Here is a 14,528-nt window from a genome sequence, read left to right on the forward strand (position 1 = left end):
CTTTTTGATTTCCAAAAAAAAAAAAGAATCCTTTGAGGCAGCACTCGTGGTTTTTTTGATTTCTTTATTTTTGTAGTCTATGGGTAAGGTACCTACTACATCAAAAATGTGTTTCCTTTCAGATTTTTCCCCAAAATCAATTCCAATAAATATGGTCTGCGGCCAAAAAAAAAACACCAGCATTATTCCTGAAAACAATAAACCTGACTGGCCAGCAGAAATATCAGTATGAGTCTATAGAGCACTCATTTCATATGTTCGTGTGTATGTATATGGAGCTTTTATAATACATTCCAAAAGTTCAATGCGCCATAACACTTCATAGCCATATAACCGAACCCGAAGAACATTTCTGCAACGAACCACCAAGTGCAAGCCGTCAACTCACTCACATCTTGCTCTTTATTGAATTGAAATTCGGGACTGCGATTACACTTCGCTACGTTACACCCAAACATATTCTAGCACATATACGATTCCATTCTGCTTACATGTAGGTATGTGCTTGTATATGTTGTACCGATACGAGCCACAGAAAGTTCTGTTAATAAAATGTTCGTACTTTGTATTTCCCGTTACATGGAGTTTCACATTTAAGTCAGCACATTTCCTGTTTATCCGACAGCAGCCAGTGCCCGCCGCCGCTGCTGCCGCCGCCATAGCCGACTGCAGAACGCCCGAGAAAAACTACAAACAAGCAATAAAATTCCAATTGAGAAAAATGAAATTTACAGGCCATAAAGCAAATCATCATCGGTGGCTGGATGGAGCTGAAACTCTTCGTCGTCGTTGTTGGTCGTTGTTGTATTTTGGTCCTGCATGAGAGCCCTCCTTATATCCTCTCTTCTCGTCCACCTCATAGCCTTCGGGTGAAAATAATAATAGTAAAGGTTATCCTGATTTCTTTTTTTTTTTTTTTTTCTCAGACTGGTGCCGGCAAAAGATCTATCCATGGGAAAGGGAAACCTTTAACAGCATTACAAATAAAAAACGAGAAGAAAAAAAAATTTTTTTGAAATCAAAAAGGAATCCTTCAAATCCGTTATGCCAGAGGAGAGGTATAAAAAAAAGCGATCCAAAATAGGATCTTACATCGATATATCGTAAGACATTATTCTCAATACAAGGAGTTTTGGTTATGGGAGTTTGGCACTTGACTGCCGTTTTCCCTCTCATCTTCCTCGTAGTCGTCTCGTCCCGTCACTGCTGGTCGATGATGTTGATGTGCCGAATGCTAATGTGCATTTTATAGTTCGACGGTAAAAAAATGTGACGACAAAAAGGACGAACAGGAAATACACCACCTGCCACAATCTGTTTGCTGGCGCCCGTTTCGATTTAACGTGATTTGAATAAATTATTATCAAGGATTAAGGTTGTGTCATAAAAAGTGTAACAAATAGAAAAAATCACATATACTTTAGCAGGGTTGGATGTGTTTTTATTTAACAGAAGCTCTAGGCGGATCTTCTTAGATAAGTCAAGGCCCCCGTAAATCACGTAAATTTTTTTAGGTAACTAATTTTTATCTTTTTTTGATTTTTGATTTGAAACAATATTTCGTTATGTATAACCCAAGGTGGACCAATTAGAGACAGACTACGAGAAGAAGAAGCTAAAGAACTCCGACATCTACGACGCCACTAATACGATCAACTACGTTTATTTAGATGTGAACTCATCATTTAAACCACTTGCCATAAACTATTCAGGTTTATGAGATTGTAAGGAAGTTCGACGTTGAATGGATACGATCGCAAGAAATCAGCAGGTTACTGAGACTTTCGCGTCCGAAACCATAGATTCAAGTACATTTCGTCGATGTTTTAGAAAACTGGCATAATTAAAAAATTTAATTTGCTCAAATAAAATAATATTCTTTTTTCAATATTAACATATTTTATTTGTGGTTATCTGAATAATAAGACATGAACCGCGTTCAAAAAGATAACCCAAATACGGGTATCCCAGATAGCCTATCCGATAGGTGATTGAATTCGCCCAAAGTTTATCAGATTTTTTTTTTTGCGGTTTCTGATTGAAATTCGTGAGATAAAATTCTATGATTTGCAGAATATTTTTCCCATACAAATTTAAACAGCTCATTTCTATGGTTTCTATGGGTTTTCCGCGTTTACGTGAATACCTCTATTAACATTAATAACTCAACAACAGTGACAATTTATCTGTCTCTTTCTTTACCATTCTAAAATGAGAAAATTTTATATTGTATATTCCTTCCTGAAGTTGTTTTTATTTTGGGAGCGGCTACACTTGCATGTTGAAATGCGATGTCAGTAGTCAAAATTTGAATTCCAATTTGACGCTTAGCGCTTAGGGCCACTTGTAAAAATATATAATCCGTTGTGTTCAGCAACTTTTATCTTCTGAAATCGGTGTTCTAGTACAGCTGAGGTATATTTGATCTGAATAGTAATTGTTTTGCAAAAGTACAAAAATGAAATTTTTTCTTACTAGGTCAGTTGCTTTGTAAAAAGTGTACACAAATTGTTTTTGAAGCCAAATTTCAACTTTCTGCTTCATTTTTCCAAATTTTCTAATTGGAAAAACCATCATCACAATATCAGTTTGAAAATTTTCATTTTTCTATTTTTCACTTTTTTCTTTCATTTGACAGTTTTCGTTTTGCGTCAATTTATGTGATCAAATCTTTTCACATTGACATCCATTAAAAAAAAACCATATCGTGACAAAACTGCCCAAACGTTTTGAATAGAATTTGCATCTGGGCTGCAGGCGGGCCAGTTCAATAACGGTTTATATCGTGTGTTAAGAAACTCTTTTAAGCTTTGATATGCGAATAGAAGCGTTATCTTGTTGAAATATCAATTCCTTACGAAATTATTTCATCTCCTAGGTCTACCAAAACATCGTCTAATAGTTCTATACCTATATGTTTTATTAACGTGCACGTGCCTCCTTCGAAATTGCGAGCATTCGTATGTTGCCTTTCAGCTCTCTTACTCTTATCATGCCAATATTTCTGGCAACCATCTGGTTAATTTAAGTTGAACTTCTCTTATATTACAAAGTTTAACAACACTCAGACATAAAAGTTGACGAGATTTTCAAGGTGGGACAAAAGTCCGTTATACACTTATATCATGTGCAACTATTCCCGTCGGCTTTTTAATGCACTTTGTATTTGTTGCTCATCCCGTTACCAGCAAATGCAGGCACCATATCCTTCATTTATTAAATGCTAGCCATGAAATTTTCTTCCAGTTAATCGATCATAAAGGCGTTAAAAGTAAAAGCTTCGAAAGAATCCATTAGCATAACTTGGCACAAGCTTATACAAATTTCAGCCCTGTCCTTTTCAAAGGTACCTATAAAAAAAGGAAATGCCTATGAACTGGGTTAAGTGAACAATTGAATTTGGTAGAGATTTTTTTTTGTTTACAGACTCTCTAGCGCATCCTCGTGTCACCAATACCCACCAACATTATTCGCAGCAACAACAAAAAACTATTATAATAATCACGGTCAATAAAATCAAATAAAATTAAATAATAAAACATTAACGATGTATGAAATTGAATTTTAAACGCGCCTCTGTGGCAGGAACAGGATGCTTCTGTTGCTGACACAATATAAATAGTCAAGCCATAGCGATTGTCATTTTTGTTGCTGGCTACACTGTGTAACTGTAACACTGTTAACCCTTATTAAAGCGAGGAGAGCAATGCAAAGTATGTTAATGTAATCAAATCGCAATCATGCAGAACGTGATTTTCAAATTAGCTTAACCAAAAATGTAATGCCAAATAATAATAGTAATAATTCTAGTAATAATAATTGCGGACTAGTTTTTTAGTGATGGTAATTCAGTTTATATTTTTATTATTATTTTTATTCGCATTGTGGTTAACTTAACGAGTATTTACTCAATCTAATCATAGTTGAGAGTGGATAGGAATATTCACACGCAGACCGCATAAAATTTTGTTACGTGTCAGTCAAATGTTTACACCATTTACGCGCTTTTCTATTTAAATTCCTGTTTATGTTTAATAAAGAGAAGGAAAGTTTTTTTTTAGAATTATGTGCATTTAGAAAAAAAATATATTTCACTTGATAGAATGGGAAATAACGAAGATGATGATGATGCTAATTTAAAATTTAATTTTGTTCATATAACTTGGGGACTTGTGGCTTTTGTTGAGAAAAGTATGAAGTTACAAACTTTGCAGAGACTTTTCTTTATGCTTTGAAATTAATTAAATTTCAAGTTATTAAGACCAGTGATTTAGACTGAGTGTTAACAACAGATTTCTTTCGCGAGAGGTAACCGACTTATTTTATCGAATATCTTCTAAAGAATATTGAATAACAGAAGGTAAAAAGAACCTCAAAATGTTATCAATCTAGAATTGAACTGCAAAGTAGTACAAGGAAACATCGTAGTAGAGTCGCAAGCTATGCTAAACATTTGGAGAAATCACTTCTGCAATCTCTATAATAATAATGGCGATGATGAAATTAAAATAAGTGGAATTTACTTAAATTCTGTCACATTTAAGGTGAACTTCATTTCATTTTAGTAAATGTTCATCTTAAAAAACCAACTAAAAATAAAAATTTTAAAATTATCGTCAGTCTTTCGCTTTACTTGCAGTTTATTTTACTAATTTCCAACGTTAAGATGGTCTGATGATTAAGCATTCGCCTAGTTACCCAACAGTTGTTGTAGGTTCGATCCCAAATTTTTATTTTTTTTTTTAATTTTAAAATATTTCCATATAAAAATAAGATGATTTTCCGCTTAAATTAAGTGGATTTCTTTTAAATTTGTGAATTTAAACATAATTAAGAAGATTTGTCCGCTTAATTTTAAGACGTAAGTCATCTTGACACAGTTACAATTTTTATAAAAATCTATTTTGCAATTACAAAATTTGTTACGAATATTATCTGCTTTTACTGATGTATTGCCACTATGTATTGGCTGCAAAACTAGTTAAATTAGCATGTTGCACATTTGTCAAAAAATCAGTTTCATCACTTTCACTATTTCTCAATTATGAAGACATAATTCCTTTTAATTAAGAAATTTTGTAAACAACAGCAGGTGTAATTATAGGTGCTTTCTCAGGAGCTAAATTTATAGTTGTATGTAAAATTCTAAAACGGTTACCTAAAATTCCAAAATAAGGAAGTACATCATTAGATAGTGGAAGTTTATCTGGTTGTGTTGTGGCAGATTCAGAAGACCTTCATCATAATTGAATTTCAATTGTGAACTAACTAAGACTTGAAAAAGTTGTCAAGTCAAAGTTGAAAAAGTCTTCAATTCCATCACTAATCACCAACGGCGTATACAGGGGGGGGGGGGGGTCACGGGGTCATGACCCCCCCCCCCCCAAGAACTCAAAACTTAAACAAGAAATTGTTGTGTTCTACTTAATTCTTTTGAGTACGATGATTTTCAAAATGTCGAAGTTTTAGAACAAGAACGAAAATGAAAAGTCAAAAAATTTGTTGGTATTCAACCGAATATTTTTGCCATAGCTGGGGATGTGGTCATATTTTTAGCGAACGCTATGCTGGATTAGGATTATTTTAATTCGTTCGATAATATAAGGCATTGATAGGCTACAAGTTAAGCTGTGCTGTAGAGCTTTGTATGGATTTAAAATCCAAATAATTTTTTTAATTTTGACTAAACCGAGAATAGATAAGAATATAGGCAACCTCTTCTAAAGGCAAATTAAATATTTAAGCAAGCTTAGGTCACTTAAAATAATCTCGAAAATCGATTTAAGAAAAACTAATAAATATAACTGAATATGTTTTATATTTTAAACCGCTGATAAACACCTGAAAGCTGATTAAATCAGAGCCGAATATTATAAAATCCTTCGTAAGTGATCTAAAGCATTTCTTTAATTAGTAATGCCGTTTGAAATTTCGAAAAAATATCTAAACTATACTCTGTCCGATAAATATTGGCAGTACAGGCCTTATGGGAGAGCTTTTTCAAAAACAATGGGACCTAACGATTGCTAAAAAGCAATTTACGAAAAATATGCCCCTGAAACACATAAGAACACCACAGACGTGCCATGGCATTGTTGTTGTTATTTCTTTATTAAGCGAAGTACACCCTCCTATGACCGATCTGCCTCACGATCTGTGGCAGAATGAAACTCAATCATAAAAGCTGTTTATTAAAAGTATTCACAATACATAAGAGTTACCATTGGTAAACTTCCTTCATAAACTACTCCTTTTTCTATTATTTTTCTGAAAGAGCTTTCAGGATTAATGCTTTTTTCAAGCTTTTTGAACGAAAAAAAGCATATGTGTTGTCGTGGTGTTGGTGGATATTTGATTTTTATTTTGTGTATGTAGGAAAACAGTTAATGTCAACATTTTAAGATTTCAACAGGCAAAATTTTGTACCCATGCGTGCGGTCGGCCTGCGTCTTAAATGAGTGAATTTTTTATTTGTTATTTTGGTGTTAAACGAAAAATTTATTTTTTTTTTTCGTTTTTGTGAAATTTTACTGACAAAATGGTAACGCTGGTACCTTTTCGAAACATTTTTTTTTGATAATACGGCATCGCTAAGTGAGCTTTTTTATGTGATAGACATATCCAGAAGGCGTGAAGCAAAGTGAGATGCAAATGCCCTACCTTCCCTGTACTGCCAATTTTTATCGGACAGAGTATAGCATAATTTTGTTTAATATTTTCTGTTACGCCAAAAATATTTTTTTGTCCTTACTATTTTGACAGAGGTACTTGAATCCTGTATCGTCTTAAAAGAAAAAAAAATCAAAATTAAAAAAAAAAAATGTATTTTCAAATGCAATTTTTTTTTTTGCAAAACCTTGCGATTCGTTTGAATGAGGTTAGGAAGACAATTAATTCGAAAGCTATCAGTGTTATTAAACTAAAAAGATTTTATTTAAACTTGTAAAATAATTCTGGACTATCGGAAAACAATGCAGAGTTGTTTAAAGGCAAATTATTCAATCGAAGTACTTGTACATTACACTGTATTTTAAGGACAGGATGGTCTTAATTGGTGAAGATTTAAGGCTAAACAAATAAAAGCAAACGAATCACACAACGTTTTTGTTTGGTTATTCTTAGAACTCTTCGGAACTGTTGGATTCGAAATGCAAAACAAACAAATTTTAATATTTTTAATTTAAATAGCACATTTTAAAGTTTATGCCTACTACCAAAACTTTTGTAAAAAAAATTTTGGCATGACCCCCCCCAAGAACGCCCCTGCTAATCACACGATTTCATTTTGACTAACTGTCAACTTCCTATTGTCAAAATGGGGGTGTAAATAATAAGCTGAGAGAGCATATTTGGTAAGAGCAATATCCACGCGCGATTTTAATGATGTTTCATTATGTCGCAACTTTCTACCAAATATGAATCTTGGTATGAACACCATCTGGTTTCACAGGGCAGTATAATTCTGGAGCCTTCACCGTTGATTATATCATTTTTTATAAACCTACTTGGTTGAACTCTTTTAGAATCAAACCAACCGTGGCATTAATATTTTTGTCGATTAAATCTTTGGATAAAAGATTTCCAATGTGGCTACTACAAGTTCTATGCCATATAATATATTTTTTCCCAATTCTCTTCATAGTGCTCTCGTTCAGATACAACAGCATAAACTTGAGTGGAGTAAATTTCTTTTGCGAGATCAACAGATTCTGAAAGAATGTTCGTTAGCTTTTCTGTAGTCTCTGATTCTCCAGATAAGTCCCAGGCCTGAAGAAATAATTGTTCTCCTTCAGCATTATGTAGCATTGAGCAGTGGCGTACGTTGAGTCGTCGGGGCCCCGGGGCAAGACAAAATTTTGGGGCCCCTTTCATATTTGGGGGCCCGTTTGATACAAAAAAAGTACGTATACGCCATACATTTTTTTTGTATGGCTTATACATTTTTAGGTTTATTTTAATATGTTCGTAATGCACTTTGCCTAAAATGATATATTTAGAAACCCCTATAATAATTTTTTTTTTAGCTTAGAATTGATAGTTCTTGGGGCCTCTGTTCTGAAGTAATATGTACATTAGACTGATTCAAAAAAAAATTTTTTTTTTTTTTGTTCAAAGCATTGTTGAAAATATTGTTGGAAATGACGAAAAAAAAATACTGTAAAAGTTTCAGCCCTTAATGTTAACATTTAGTACCGCCGCATCGCAATTTTCTATTTCCCATACGATTTGTATGGGAAAGATTGTGTATTTGTATTTAGAATTTTGTATCTTTTTAATGGTTCATCCAAAAGGCTTGACAAAATCATTTTCTTTTATAAAATTGTCCGCTCAACAAAAAAGCTCCTCTTAATTTTTTTGATTTACCCCCGCGTTTCGAAGTTATTTAACTTTAAAATATAAAAAGTACTTTTTTCTCATTTTTTTCCGATTTTTTGACGAAATTATTATGTTTTTCAAAAAATTTGGCAAAATTTTCGAATATTTGTATTCTATGTTGTGTTTTGGTTTCACAGATCCTTTTATATAACTCACAAACCCCTAAAACTATCATATTAGATTTCTTCAATAAATTCGAATTATTCATTTTTTCAACTAAAAATTATTTTAATTAAATTTTCGCGTCCGTTTTTTTTTTAATTTCATAAATGCAATCTTGTAGAGCGTTCAATTTTATACAAGAAAATGATTAAATCTAGCCTTTTTGATGAACCATTAAAAAGATACAAAATTCTAAACACAAATACACAATCTTTCCCATACAAATCGTATGGGAAATAGAAAATTGCGATGCGGCGGTACTAAATGTTAACATTAAGGGCTGAAACTTTTACAGTATTTTTTTGTCGTCATTTCCAACAATATTTTCAACAATGCTTTGAACAAAAGAAAAAAAATTTTTTTTGAATCAGTCTAATGTACATGTACATGTACATATTTGATTTTCCATCATCAAACATAATTTTTTTTTATTGTTGGGCCCCTGAAAAATTTATTTTGGGGCCCTCAAAATTAAATATTTAGCGGCCCCTAAAATAAAAATTTTTGAAGCTTAGAATTGATATTTCTTGAGGCCTCTGTTCTGAAGTAATAAAAACATATTTGAGTTTCCATCATCAGACATATTTTTTTTTTATTTTGGGGCCCCTGAAAAACTAAAATTAAATATTAAGAGACCCCTAAAATAAAATTTTTTTAGCTTAGAATTGATAGTTCTTGGGGTCTCTGTTCTAAAGTAATGTGTACACATTTGATTTTCCATCATCAAACATAGTTTATTTCTTTTGGGGCCACTGAAAAATAATTTTTGGGGCCTCAAAATTATCAAAATTAAGTGCTTAGAGGCCCCTAAAATATAATATAATTTTTTTGGAGCCAAGAATTAATAGGTATTGAAGCCTCTAATCTGATGTAATATTCGGTGGCATTCCGTTTGTGCATTTAGTTTTGTGCCCTGATGTATTTATGTTGGGGCAAAAAAAAACATTTTTTTTTAACTTAATTTTTTTTTAAGTACTGAAGTAAAGGCATTTAGGGTCTCTGCAGGGCCCTGGCTTGAAGTTGTTTTTTGCTTTTTTGGGGCCCCTAATGTATTATTTGTGGTTGCAAAGATTTTTCAAGTAATATTTTTTGGGGCCCTAAGATAAAATTATAATTTTTCTTTTAAAAAAGCAGTTTATTTCCTTTTGGAGCCCCTGGGGTAACCTTTTTATCAAATCAATATATATTATGTGGCTACATTATACATTACACTGAATGACATAATTTGTCTCCCTTGTATCCGAAGTGATTCAAACTCATTTTAATTTACTTCGTAACTCAATTTATGCTAACAGTTTCCTTCTCTGCATTGTCTTCAGTGGGGGCCCTGAGGTCGGTCGGGGGCCCCGGGGCGTCGCCCCGCTTGCCCCAAGGGAGTGTACGCCCCTGATTGAGACCACAGTCTTGCTGTTGCTTGAACTATTTTGCCAGCCGTCAATCGCAAAACAGAATCCGAACTGATATCCTATGAATGAGAACCCCCTCAAAGAGACAATAGCTGTGTTTCTGTGAGTCTTCGAATTCAAAACAAACAGTTAACATTGAACAAAGGGTCCAAAAATGCATACAACTAAATCATTATTCTTAGAGTATTTTTAATTGGGGCTTTTATGATCATTGAATTTTTAAAGCAATTAAAAGACTAATCCATTAATTTTCCCGACGTTTCATTTGGTTTTTTGCCAACATCTTCAGGGGTTTTTAATTTTATTAGACCTTAAATACAATAACAATTTTTTAGAACATTTCTTTTGTTTTTTTCTCTTAAATTAATAACTTACTTTTGTCTTCAAACTACATTTTTATACATATTTTTTTTTATTTAATTATATATTGCACTATTTTATTGAAAACGGAAAAACTGTTGTAAATAAATTATTTGAAAACTAGACAGAACAGAAACCTAAAACCTATTATCAGAGACTATACTTATTTAACACGTTCGCTGCCCCCATAGAAAAAAAATTTCCTTCTCTGTGTGCCACAAGTGTATTTTTGTTCAAAAGTGTTCGTTATTTATATATAAACTGTGCTGTGTTTTTTGTTTTGTGTTTTGTCAAATTATTAACTGTTTTTTAAGTGTGACTACCGGCGGGTCACATGGCACCTGTCGTAATTGAAACATATGAGGTGCCATGTGACCTGCCGGCGGTCACGGTAAAGAAGGTAACCACCTTTTGTGCCACATGTGAAGGAAATCCTTCTTTATGTTTGGAGTGTTTCAATAAGCACCAAAAGTAAAACATTATATCTATTTTTTGTATAATCTAATTTTTTGAATTTTTTTTCTACCAATAAAGTGAACTTTACTTATACTTTCATAAAATATTTTTTTTCAATAAAGTGAACTATATATTATAACTTCATATAAATGGATTAATCTGGGATTTTTTTTTTATATAATTTAGACTTTTATCTAGGTGCCAACATTGAAAAGTAAGTGTTTTTTCAACACGCCGCTTCAGAAAAAAATTTTTAAAAATGTATTGCTTGTGACCGCCGGCGGGTCACATGGCCTCTCAGGAGTTAAAAGTTGTGACCGCCGGCGGGTCACATGGCATCGAACGTGTTAATCACAGTGTTATAACTTGAGCTTATGTTGTCTTATCGTTTATCCTCTTTGAAATTCATTACTCTTCCCAAATTTTGCTGAATTCGAAGATTCTCAAGAGTATATCGTTTGTTTGTGTGTTTTTCTCTGTCAAGTATTTTTACATTTTCGAAATCAGCTGTGTGTTCATTTTCGGCCACATGTTGTAAGAGCCCAGTTGATGATCTTTTGTTCTTTACGTCTATACTCTGTGTTCAGCTTTTCTAATCGCTAGTTTTTGCTTTGTTGTTCCTATGTATATGAGTCCACACTCTTCATCTCCATTTCCATTGCATTTTATCTCATAAACTACACTATTCGTTTTCCAGGCTCTGTTTTCATTTTATTCTTATTTCATTTCTAGTCCTTCATCTTTTTAATAATTTTCATTTATAGAAATGTGCTTTGAAGTTTGATTAGGGAGCTAAGTAAGACAGAGGGTAAGAGAATTGTGAAAAAAAACCGAAGCCTTTATATTTTATTTTACTTCTTATTAAATCAAACAAAAACTTAGAACCCATATTTTGTGATATTCTGTTTTGTGTTCATGAGAAATAGAAGCAAGTCTGAAAACAAAAATAGTTTTTTTTTGGTTTATCCATGTTCAAGTGGATGCAGTAGTATATCTTTACTCTACAATCCTACATAGTTTTCTTGATTCAAGGAAGCTTAGTACTTAGAATTGAATTTATTAAAAAATAATTTTTTTTTTGAAATATAATAAGCTTTCTGGAAATAAGAAGAAAACTCTCAAGTGTTCAAAATGTTCTTATATAGATACCGTAGTTAGAGATGATTCAAGAAACTTATCCTCATCGACCAATGTAAAAACAGAGTAGATATTTTTCAAAGTCCTTGGGATGCCTGCATCGAATGCTCTAAAAAACACAAAATTATTTTGATAGAGAAAATAGACTGTAGCAAAACTAGGTTGTATTGGTTAGATATATACACTTGCCCTACGCAAGACTAAAATTACTTAACGGGGGAGCATTTTTCAACCTTCTCAAGGAAACGTTATTTTTTGTAGCTGTTATGAACAAATCAGAAAGAAAATTCCTTTAGAAAATCCAAAATTAGGTACTCCAGTCTTTCCCAAATCTAAGTTTTAATTCTGGAGTGGTACAAAAATGATATTATAAAGATTTACCCTATAAAAATGAAGGTTATGGCTTACTAAAAGGGAATCGCTTCGTTGCGTTTAGTCAGTAATGGATCCATTTCTAAGTAATAAATAGATTTTTGATGTGAACTTTTTTGTTCATTGTTATTTATTTTTTCATGCGAAATTGTTGCGAAATGCACATGGAGTTGGATTATTTCCTAGAATTAGATATAAAAAAACTCCAATGTCTATATCCAAACAAATATCTATACCTAAAAAAGTTGCCCTTCTATAAATGGGAAACATAAAAGGCTCGGATGTCCTTTGTGTGTTTTCCTGGTATAACACAATTTTATTCATTTTAAAAATTCTGTGATTCATATTGAATTTTTTGTTTTGGAATGTGGTTTGGAATGAGTAATATGAAAAGAGTTTTTTTTTTGTTGTAATTAAAAGGGTTTGATACTTTCAGTTTTTAATTTTTTTTTTTTATAGGAGATTTGACATTTGGGGAGTTTTTATTTAACAAAGGAATTTAATTTGTATTGTCTTCATAAACATTTTTTTCTTAAACAATTTCAATGAAATTTCATAAACTGCAAAAAATTAAGCAGCAAACAATGAAAACACGTTTTATAAAAATTTAATTTGAAAATTTATTGTTTGACTTCTGTCAAACTTCGACATTTTGAGTGTGTTGACACACTTTCAAAGGTTTCTATAAAAAGGTCACGACATAGGAATAATAAAATAGAAGATTTCTTAAAATTCCTATAAACACTTAAATATGTAGTTTATATGCTTTTGACAATAGCCCTTCTCTCACACGTTTTCAAAAAAGAAAAAAAAATGAAACAACTGTATTTCCATTTCATTCCCTTGCCAATAACAATTTTGAAGTTGGATTATGATTTTCCTGTCTTTTTTCTATATCCTTTTTTTCCTTATACCTTACCTATGCTATATCTCATTCAAAAATATTCAAACGACAGCCATTCATCCCCATTAAATTTACAACTGTAACTCTGTAACCGGAACAGCAACACCCACACGTAATGCACCCTTTTGCTGCATATGTACATTCGTTGTAAATTACAAGACGTCCTTTTGAAGTAATGTTCCATAGACGTATAATCCAACTCACTTAATTAATGTCTACTAAAGTTTGATTAACTGAATTTAAGAAAAGGGAGAACATTTCATTTTTCAACGAAGGGTGAATTTTATGTTAGATTAGTTTGTCCCAAAATAGCATATTGACGTTTTTCGCAATAACCTTTTCTTTCAAGAAGATTGAACACTCTTTTAGTCAAAAATTTATTTTCAAATTGGGTTTAATCTATCGACGCGGACTGTACATTACTACAAAATAGTTCAGATGAATTTTCAGTCGAATATTAAAATTTCATAAAACGAAATACCAGACATGTTCTATTCAAAAGCTGACATGCATTCTAAATTTTTTTGTGCATAAGCTCAAAAGTGTACTGTACACAGAGACATACGTATAGAATGAGTGTTGTTTGCTTGCAAACTGCAGTGCGAATGTGAATTATTGTGATTTATTTTGTTGGTCACCCCTGCACGCCACACAAGCAAAAGTACCCTTTGCATGCAAATTGATTTCACCTGCAAAATAAAACTTAGATACTCCAAACACCCAGAGCTTATTAATTTTAGTCAAAAATTGTTCAACATTTTTGAAGAGTGCTTCATATTATATTATTTGAATGAGATATTTGAGGTTTTAGGTATGTATGTTGGTAGAAGTAGAACACTTATTACTTTTTTTTATATGTTGGCTGTGTCTTTTGTTAATAGGTGGAGATTTGAATAAACATGTCGGGAAATGTTACAAATACTATGAGGACTATCATGGAGCTTTGGGATCCTGAGCAAGGAATCCTTTTCAATGAGCCAAATTTCTGAGCATTCTTCTGTCCTTGACAGGAACAATGTTCAGTGAATACTCGTTTTTCTAACACTTTCTTTATATAATAATAAATTAATAAAATTTTATATAATTGCTCATTTTAGTGTACTCTAATAAAATAGCATATCTTTTGTGAGAATTTATCGCACAACCGACAACCTTCATCTATGCAATTGCCCACTAAATCAAACAAAATGATATCACAATTTATATTTTGGCCATTACGATTGTTGAGTCTGAAAGCAGACATACATTTGCTTACGAGTATAACAAATCGCTATAAGACTTCTAAGAGGTAAAACAGTACCACAATCCATAAAGGGTTTGTTTTGAAGTTGATGTTGTCTGCGTGCTGCGTCATT

Source organism: Episyrphus balteatus, chromosome 3 (genome assembly GCF_945859705.1).
Source record: "Episyrphus balteatus chromosome 3, idEpiBalt1.1, whole genome shotgun sequence".
Lineage (NCBI taxonomy): Eukaryota > Metazoa > Arthropoda > Insecta > Diptera > Syrphidae > Episyrphus > Episyrphus balteatus.